Source organism: Falco cherrug, chromosome 11, assembly GCF_023634085.1.
Source record: "Falco cherrug isolate bFalChe1 chromosome 11, bFalChe1.pri, whole genome shotgun sequence".
NCBI lineage: Eukaryota > Metazoa > Chordata > Aves > Falconiformes > Falconidae > Falco > Falco cherrug.
Window position 1 is genome coordinate 12,150,851 of NC_073707.1, and position 10,073 is coordinate 12,160,923.

Consider the following 10,073-nt stretch of genomic DNA (forward strand, 5'->3'; position numbering starts at 1 on the left):
ACATTTCTTACCACTTAGGAAACCAAATACAGAACAGCTGTGGAAGCAAAACCCACTATAAGCAAATATTCAGATTTAAAAAAATGTACAAGCAAAAAGTCCCTTGTGAAGGCCACTTCAGTGGGAACTCTGTGATGAAAGCTGTATTAAAACGTCAGTTATGTCTTGCTGTAAGGATATCCAGAGGAAGCATCCCCCACACATTTTTCACAATGGGTGCAGAGATGCCTGCGTGAGTTAAGCGCTCAAGTTGTCTATACTGCCAGCAGTCCTCCGGAGGAACTGAGCAGCTTACTACACTCACTACTATGCTTCCTGATTGCTAATTCAGGCATCCAAATTTAGACGCCAGATTTCGGCAGTGGTTTTCCCAGTCTTTCCAACAGCCAAAATGAAAAGAAAAACACTTCTGTATTAATTCAGCATCTTCATCCATTTGCAGAAGCAAACAGGATGTCAGGCCTCCACACACTGGAATAAGGTTACACCAACAATCAATCAATCACAGCAACCTCTAGCTACAGGGAAAGAGAATAAGACCCCCTCTTATCTCCCAAATAATTGTGTAGCAGGCAGCATTCTCACTACTAAGTGAGATTTCTGCACAGCCTTGGAAATAGCTCCCCCAAGTTCCAAACTTTTTACCACAGGGAAAACAAAATCTAAAAATAAAGGGAGTAAAAGGAGAGGATTGGCTTCTGTATTCATTAAGACATCCTGCTCCAACGTCCTCTATTAGCAGGATGTGGATGGAATACAGCAGTAAGAGCTAAACTCACCAGTCACTCTCGAGTCCCTGGTGTGCTGATACATCTCAGCTTGAATTTTCCTTTGGTATCTTCTTCCAGCAGTTCAACTGTGATGGCCGCCTGGCACGTATCGATTTTTTTCTTCTCTTGCACTATCATTCAACATTGCTAGAAAGAGGTGTATTTGAGTAAAAGTAAGCTGTTGATTCTTGTTACAGGGTCTAAGAGTAGGAAATGCAAGCCAATTATCAATGCTGTAGGTGGCTCACTGAGGGAAAAAAAAAAATAAATTGTAAACTGAAAGACCACTGTATCCCTAGACAGGAATTCAAGGCAGCAGTCTCATGGACTTTCTCCCATCCAGCCCACGGCAGCTTACTGAGCCGAGGCAAGGTAAGTTAGCACATCAGTGCTGACTCCTCACAGGAATTTGAGCATCACAGAACTATCCTGCAGCAACTCTGACAGTTTCATTCGTGTACTCTGCCTACGAAGTCTATTTCCACTCCTCATTTCTTTTTTAAATCCTGATGAATACTGAAGCTTACTCCCTTTGACAAACTAATCACCTTTTCTCCAGGTGTGCCTCCAAGAATTTGTGCTGTTGAATGTTCCTCCCCTCCTCCTGCTACATCCACACTTCAGTACATGGCTACCAGGAGAATTATCGCACAGGTGAGCCTCTCCTCCTTCTCTCCACCCACACATTTTGCTTCAAATATCATTAATATGAACATTAAGAAACTTAAGAACCACCAGTACATATTCCAGGTCTCATGCTCATGCTTGTTTAATATATCTTGTTATATTTAAACCTCAAAGGATAAGATACGATACATGTTGTAACAAATCCTTCCTGAGCACATTCCCACATCTTTGGTAGGTGATCACTGCATCTCAGTCTAAACAAGCCGTGAGTGAACTAGGGGTAAGATTCTCTAGACTACTGGAAACGGTTACGTCAGCACTGACCAAAGTACAAAGGAACTTCTTTATGTTATGTTTTAATCGTTTTAAATAATCAGCAGCCTCAATGCATTACTTGCCTTTGAATACAAAAGATGATAGAAAACACACCCTTTTTATCTTGCAACATCAAAACCAAAGGACTATATAAATATTTAGTGAACAATCAGTACACTGAGTTAGAAGTGAGAATATTACAGTAAGCATTAACCAGATGTTAACAGCATCAGAGACTGACAATACCAAAATGCAGGGACACAGTCAATTGCTGGCACACACCAGGTGTAATACTAATATGCAGCAACACAGTCAAAATAGCATCAGGATGGCAATGTTTGCCATCTCTTATACACTTTGATGTGTCATCATCTTTAGTTCAAAGAACTTCTGTCATCTCTGACATGCCTGACAACAGTTTTCAACAACAGGGAAAACAGTATTTTGTGTTGCTTATGCTGCATCAATTTATGAAAGCAAGATGACATAATGTACCTAAACCTCCTTGCAGGGTCACACCCCCAAAATAACCACCTAGCTGCTGTACCCCACAGACAGGGATGCTGCTAAAGCATGAGATGAAACTATCAAAGGTCAGAATTAAATTCATTAATAAACCGTCTCAGGTTTAATGCATGCCCGAAGGGTGTGCTGCTGCTGCATCTTTCCTATGCAAAGGATAAAATAATGGCCCTGCCCAAGCGAACTAGCTGAAGTCCCAAAATATTCCCAAGGCCTGGAAAGAGTTCAGCATGTTCTAGTATCACACCAACATCCTCAAGTCCAAGTAGACTAGTGATAAACCACAGGGAATAGATACTCAATTCTCCATGCAAATATGTTACAGAAATCTGAAAAAAATGTCTACAAGTACATCTTTTTACCAGTTAAATAAGCATAAACTTTTAAGATAACCAAACAAATGGAGTAGTTGAAAGTCAATTTTAATAGGCTTTTTTTAACCTCAACTGTCTCAGCTAAAAAAGTAAATAATACAACACAAACAATGCCATAAAGACCAGGTTTCAATCTTAACTCTTAAATCCCCAGATTAGCTACAGTAAATTTTGGGATCATTTTCAACTTGAGACAACAATTCACGTTGATGAAGTTAAACACAGGATACACTACAAAATGTATGTAATGACATCACTGAGCAAGGAATACTAGTATCAACAAATCAATACTTGAACTGTATTTTAAAGCAGCCTTTCACTTCAAAACACTACAATGATTCTACTGCCAAAAGAACATGACAGCCTCTGGTGAGGAACATCGCAGAGCTTATTCTGGAAATGGAGTCCAAGATATTTAACTTGGAAAACAAAAGTTTCAACAGTATCAGTACTGGCCCCCAGACTATTCTGTATGTCCAAGCTACCCTTAAAGCAATTCTCAAAACAAGAAACCTTTTATAATTTAGCTAGTAACTTACAAGAGAGTTAAAGGTCCGAATTCAAAATTCCTTTACCTTACACTTAGTCCAACTATTTCCTTGGCTATAGTTAGGTTTGACTGTCACAGCACGTTTTCATTTGTGAACTAATACAGTCCTCATGTGCATTTATTGTTTAATTTTGTGTGGCTTCAACATAAAATTGTTTCTTGAACTAGGAAATAAGCTCAAGATTTTGGAGAATTGGTTCAATGTTCAAAGGCAACAACAGTCAACTTTCTTCCAAGCCATTTTTGTCCTTCCCTCGTAAAACTACTTTTCAGAATATTCTTAAAGAAAAACAAGAAAACCAAATACATAGATCATGACTATGCCTACAATTACGACTTTGGGATCTCTGTAGACAACACATTCTCAGTATGAAATGTATCACTGACATAAATACTTTGTGCAACAAGGTTTTCTTTTAGAATTACAACCTCCAATGTCTAATGAAGAAAAAAAATTGTATCCTTCCACTGGAGGCAATTTGGGTTTGCATTCACTGATGAGAGCTGTATGAGAACCAGTTAAAATTAAATGACAATTGAGTACATAAACCTTGCAGCAGTTCTGAAGAATTCCACCTTTTTCCAAGCCTAAAGCTATGCAAGTACTCTTGCATGATTAATGCCCCCTTGCAAGAGCAATTTAACTACGTTGATTTTTAAATGCTCAAGAAACACCATTTTTAACAAAAGCTACTGAATTAAAAAAAAAAGTGGAAACAGCCTTGCTCAGACAAGTGAACATCGTGGTCTAACCACAGAACAACTGAAAGTCACATGAGGTAGCTGCTGCTGCTAGGTGTAAAAGGAGCTTGAATGATCTCTCGGTACCAGCCTCACTTTCTCCCCCTCACACGGAGCTTTGCTATATTCAGGTACCAAGATGAAAAACTACTGAAGAAATACAACAGCAAAGTGCAAGTCAGCAATCCTTACTGCAGCTGCAAGATAGAGGAGTTCCAGGCTGCCCAGCCCACCCACTTCTGCGGAAGCTCGGCAGCTGCCCCCACCACTGGGAGGTTTCGGAGACAGAGCTACTGCAGTTCAGACCCTGGTTAGGTCCCAGAGCATGGACCTGGTTCTGCAGGAAGGAAATCCTCATTCCTCTGACAAGACAGCATAAACACAGGCAACGTCTCTCTCTCAAAATCCCTTTGCTACATGTTCTTTAGAAACTGTTAGAATAGAAAGGGACATCCCCATCTAACAGAAGACAAGTGCACACTAGACTTTGGTGATACGGTAAAATAAGAAAGGCAGTAGTAGAACAAGCTTTTGAAAATGCACATATTTAAATCAAGAAAGCAAACTCAACTAAGGAGTCTGCTGTACGGCCCTGAAAGAATTAGTCTGGAATCAGCTCAAAGATGGATTTCATACATTGCTGCGCTTCGTGCTGCACACCAAAGCTTACTTGTCACTTCACCCTTCGACAAATCCTCAAAGATAAAGTTGCTAAGTCACCCACACTCTGCAGTGCAACACAATAAAACTTGTCATCTGACACCAGGCATGAGCAGGATTACTCCCTGATGTTCAACCCAAAGATACAAAAAATAAGCAGAGAGAAGCAAAAAATTATACAAAATACTGCTCAGCATTGCTCTAAGTTCAAATGACTTCGGTATGAACAGACTCAGGTGACAGCTGAGCACCCATGTTTAGCCCAGGTGCCTTGCTCTTACCAAGGGAAAAAACAGATAAACACTCTCCCTCACGTGTTCCTTCCCTATGGCCAAAGTGCAGCAAATTATGTCAAATTTCTGCATTTCAACTGCTACACAAATTAAGAACTGCACTGCACTGGCCTCTGAGGCAAAGGCAACATCCATTAAAAAAAACACACACAAAAAAAATATAAATATACACACACATAAATTTAAATAGGCTAGTACCTGTCACTACTCCATTTTTGGTGGAAAAAGAGCCAAAGGAAGGGAAGTTGCAAGCTCTGCCCAGCACCCCTGATGGGCAGGCCCAGTCTTTAACAGAGCAGAGGCAGCCAAAATAGAGCCATCAGGTTTCAACCAAATATTGCCAGTTAAATTGCAACTGCAGTTCCTAGCTCGAAGTCATGGCACCCTGTGAGCACAGCTCTCTCTTACACAGCGCTGCTCCCAAAAACATAAGCCACATTTTCTTGCTCTCCTCTTTGATGCATTTTTCTATGCTGCCACCAAGGCTACTGAGGCACACTGTTCTCTTTAAGATTTGCTTTAGAAATAAAACTCTTCCGGGCAAGGATTTTTCCCTGATGGGTTGTGAATGCTACAGATTATACTGTCAGCTTTCCAAATACAAAAAAAAAAAAAAAAAAAACACACCACCAAAAACCCCAAAGCCAATTTTATCACCATACAATCTGAAGGACTGTGGGCTGTGAAGCAGTACAAGCAGCTGAGGCAAAACGAAGGCATTTCCTGACATCATACCAGACATCACCTTACAGCTACATTCAGATAGCATACACCATTACAAATACTGGCCAGAGCACAGGTCAAGTACACAGCTGTCTTCAAGCAACAGTAGCTTGGATAGTGTAATAAAACAGCCTTTCAAAGAACAACAGTTGATTGTTCATTATCAGTAAACTCTGGATTCAGCTCTTTCAGAGTGGCAAGCTATATTTTATTTGCAGGACATGGTCTACCGGCCAAGTTAGTGATCCACACGTACCTTTTCAAAGCAAAAAGCAAATAAGCAAAATGCCCCAAACAACCCACCCCCACAAATGACCTGAGGATAAGCTGAATATAGTTAAAGAAGTCTGAAGACATAAACTACTCTCCCAAGAAGCGCGTGATGCATTAACATCTTATCCTGCAGCACAATCGTACATCAGCTAACAGAGTCTTCAGCTGCCTAAATTGCACGTTACAAAGACAGCTTAAAGCCGCCCCTGAAGGATGTGTGTGCTGCAGGGAGTGACGCAGATTCACTAGCATGTACACGATCCCATGAAAAATACCTGTGGGTGAGGCAGTTATCTGGTCTTGCAAGTTTCAATCCACAGCACATGTTTATTTTCAAACAGTTAAGACTGACAACACTAACTTCCAGAATTATTAGCAAATATATAGCTACGCATAGCCACCTTACATTGAGTTTTGACTTCAAAAAATTGGTTAACTGTTCAATGGGCAGCCTTAAGCATTGCCTTCATCACAGTAAATGGATCTGTGCCGGTTTACCAAATGCTTCCAAGTCCCCAGGACAACATACATGGCCTATATCTTCACTAGCCTCAAGTTACCTACTGGACTAAGGTAGCTCAGCCAGACAATGCTCAGTTAGTGGCACCCATCTGAACAGAGTTCTGACAGCATGGAGCCCTTCGCTGCTCAAGCCACCAGCCCAGGTTCACTTCCTAGATAGTGTCAGCAAGGTAGGCACCCCCATGATACCAGGCACCACTCCTCACTTCTACCAGTCTTGCCTTGGCCTTCAGCCAGGATTTATGTAGCCCAGCAACATTTACATCAAACCTCTATCCTGGGAAACCTGCTAAAAAGAAAATACATCTAGGTTTCCTTTACAACGATATTCTATTAAGGAGTGCATTTGTCCTCACTAACTGAGGGAGGAGATGGAAGCAAGTATCAAGGCTGCTCTGCATTACCATTATTCAGGCTGGGATTTACTATGCCTGGAAGCACTCTGAAAGCCTCAAATTTACACTGAGGTGATGTTGCCCCAGCAAAAAAAGAACACAGTAAAGGATGTCAGTGCAGCAGTAGTGCACAGCCAAGCAGGCTAAAAAGAGAAGACAGCTAAAATGCAGCATGGCTTACAGAACCTGAATCTGGTAAAGGCATCCCTCTTTCTGCCTCCCCCTTCCTAGCCAAGAAGAATTACAGGGATGGGACAGCTGAGTATCTAACATGATGTTGCTAATCACTTTAGCCAAGTATTTTTAACAATTAACATCTCTGAAAACTATGCTCTGCTTTCCTCCTTGATTGCTGTCACTATGCCTGAAATGTATAGGCAAAACAGCTGCCCAAAGGAAAAGCCTCCAGCTGTCTTGATGTAAAAAAGCCAGCTCAAAGTAACCATCACACAGAGTCCTGCAACACGGCACGGAGTGCCACTGTGAAAATCACTCTGCTTCCCCACAAAGAGGACAGTGACCTATACACAGAAGAGGGGCAAACAGTGACTGAAGGAAAACGAGACAAAAATAGCTTGCTCAACCTTTCTTGGTACATGGAAAATCCATTACCGAAGTTTACACAGCAACAATGAAGCCTGACAAGTTAACGAGCTGCTGCTTGCAGAGTCGCAGGAGAGATGGCCCATCAGTCAGAAATACCTATGCTGCACAAACGTGAGTCATAAAGATGACTATAATTTGGTCAAACCAAAAATCGGAAGTTCAGGTTCTTTACAGAAGCACGATATTCAATTAGTACTTCACTATGGGTTTTTATGCTTCTAGGAAAACAACCCAGATATCTCACAGGACTGAAAAGCTCCTTGCAAAAAGGTGGTAGTGCTTTATTACTCCCAAAGCCTGTCGAACAGCAAGCCTGGTGTTTCAAAGCTGGCTGAGGTGACATTTGCAAGGGCAGGCAGAAGGCTGGGAGGACGGCGGTGGGACGCTGCTGGTGGGAGCACAGGGCGCCCAGCCTCGCAGCGCCCGTTCGTGCTCCCAGAGCAACGCCACCATGGGGGCCTCCGCAAGGCACCGGGCGGCGAAGTTTCACCATCCTTGTGACACTGGGCCTCCCTTCGGCCCTGGCAGGGACACTGAGGCACAGGACGGTCACCCAAGGACATCCAGAGGCAGCGGCAAGACACCGAGGTGGATAGCTACCGAGAAAACCAGACGTCCATACCAAGGCCAGTCATAAAACTTCCGCTTGTTGTTACGAGGCCGCACGGTATCTGGCACTGCTGTCAGCAGCACCAGATTGTCTACCGGCAATTTGATATTCGCGTCCCTGACAGGCTCCTTTCGTTACAGAAACATTAAAGATGTAGCATCCTTTGGGAGACGCTGCACAGGCCGGGCCGCCTCAGCCACAAGCCCGGAGGCAGCTCCGCGGGGCCGGCTCCCCGCGGCGGACGAGCTCTCCCGAGGCGGAGCCGGGGCGGGGGGGGGCTGGCGCCGGGAGGGCAGCAGAGCTCCGCGAAACCACCCGCACGGCCCCGCCACCGGGGAGGCAATGTGGCGGGCCACCTCCCCGCACAGGACGCTTTACCCCCCCGTAGCGGCCCGGCCGCCAAGCCCCCGGCACGGAGGAACAGCAGCGCGGGGCCGCCACACCGGCCGCTCCCCTCAGCCGGGCGCGGGACGCCGGGGCAGCGCTCCCGCCCCGCCCGGCACAGCGCGGCCCGGCGGCAGCGAGCCCGGCTGCGGGGCTTCGGAAGTAACGTGAGGGCTAATTCGGTCAATACCTTTCTTTGTTGCAGCTCAAGGCTCGCATGTAAATTCCGGCGGGACTTGACAAAGGTTCTGCCTGCCTCCCACCCTCGCTGGGAAGAGAGTTTAGTATCGCAGATCCCGTCTGAACAGTGGGCCGGGGGTCTCGGCTTTTAGTGCCCGGAAGAGCACCGAGCACCCGCTGCGAAATACTGACTAGTTTGTGGCAATCGTCGGGTGCGAGGCTTTGCTTTCACCAGCGCAAAGTCAAACAAACTCGGTTCGTAAGAAACGCAAGCCCCTAGCTATTTAACATCTAGAAATAACGCTCTTCCGTAGCTCAGAAAACTAAATTTTCGACTGTAACACATCTCGCTATAGAACAGAAAACGGTTTAGAAGTGCATTTCTTTCAACGCCAGCTTGGAAACCGGCACTATTTAAAACAAACAGCAACAAACCCGAACTCGCCTCTCCACATTGTGCAACAGACCAGGATTCCCACGAACAGAAGCGCCCACCCACCGCAAACTTACCATAAGCCCCCTCGAAGCGCCTCTACCGATCCGTTACGCGAGCAGAAGGGGAAGCCAGGGGGAGCGAGGCGAACGGCGAGCGCACACCCCGGGCAGCCCGGCCGCCGCGGCTCGCCCGGTGCCCCCTGCGCTGCCCCGCCGCAGGCCGATCCCCGCCGCCGCCTCCCAGCGACTGCCGCCGCGCCAGGGCGAGCCGCGGCCCCGGGGAGGCGGGGGGGAGCCGGGAGGCGCCGCGGCCCGGCACCGAGGCGGGCGCCGCGCCCGGGGGGTGGGGGTTCGGGCGGCTCCGGGGCTCGGGGCGGCGCAGTCCCGCTCCGCTCCGCTGGGCCGGGCCGCCCGGGAGCCCCGCCCGGCGTCCGGTGCCGGCGCTGAGGCGGCCTGTGGCGGCTACCGGGCTTTGTGCGCGCTGCCTCCCCCTGGGCCGCCCGCCGCCGCCTCATGCGAGAGCCGGCGCAGCGGGGGAGCGCGGCCAGCGCCGTACCCCCTCGCGAAAGCCGATCCCGCTGATCTCATCACCGCGGGTTACTAATCCAATGACCGGGAATTAACAACAGATGGCGACGCCCCTTCCCCCCGCCCCGGCCCGGCCCCCCCCGGGCGCAGAGCGGCACATGGGCCGGGCCGCCACGGGACCCCGACCTGCTCCCCCACGCGTGGAACACGCCCTCGGGCACCCGAGAACTTTCCTCCGGCGGCACGGCCCGGGGGGGCGGCCGGGGGGGCTGGCGGCTCCCCCGGAGAAGGCCCCCCCGACCGGCCGCCTCCCGCCTGCCTGGCTGAAGGGGAAGCGGCGGGACCAGGCCGGGCGCGCTGCCAGCCGGGCTGCTCCCGCCGTGCGATGGGGCAGCGGAGCGGGGCAGGGCCGCACCCCCAGCCGGCCCCGGGGTTCGGGGCAGCGGAGCCCAGGCAGGGCCGCACCGGGGCGAGGGGCAGCCGGCGGGGGGCGCCGGCACGGCCAGACGGCTGCGGGCCGCGGACACGCAGGGGAAGCTCCGATCACGCTTTCGTACGCCAAACC

At 47.9% G+C, this 10,073-nt stretch overlaps 1 protein-coding gene across 1 annotated transcript in view; it reads right to left on the reverse strand.

The window, feature by feature from the left end:
• The window catches only part of SPSB4 (splA/ryanodine receptor domain and SOCS box containing 4), a 90,259-nt gene extending 80,666 nt beyond the window's left edge, over positions 1-9,593 (reverse strand). The window contains exon 1 of the mRNA XM_005441653.3: positions 9,056-9,593. The gene's annotated coding sequence lies outside the window, so the exon portion shown is untranslated. The remainder of the gene's footprint in view (positions 1-9,055) is intronic.
• Positions 9,594-10,073: the final 480 nt, after the last annotated feature.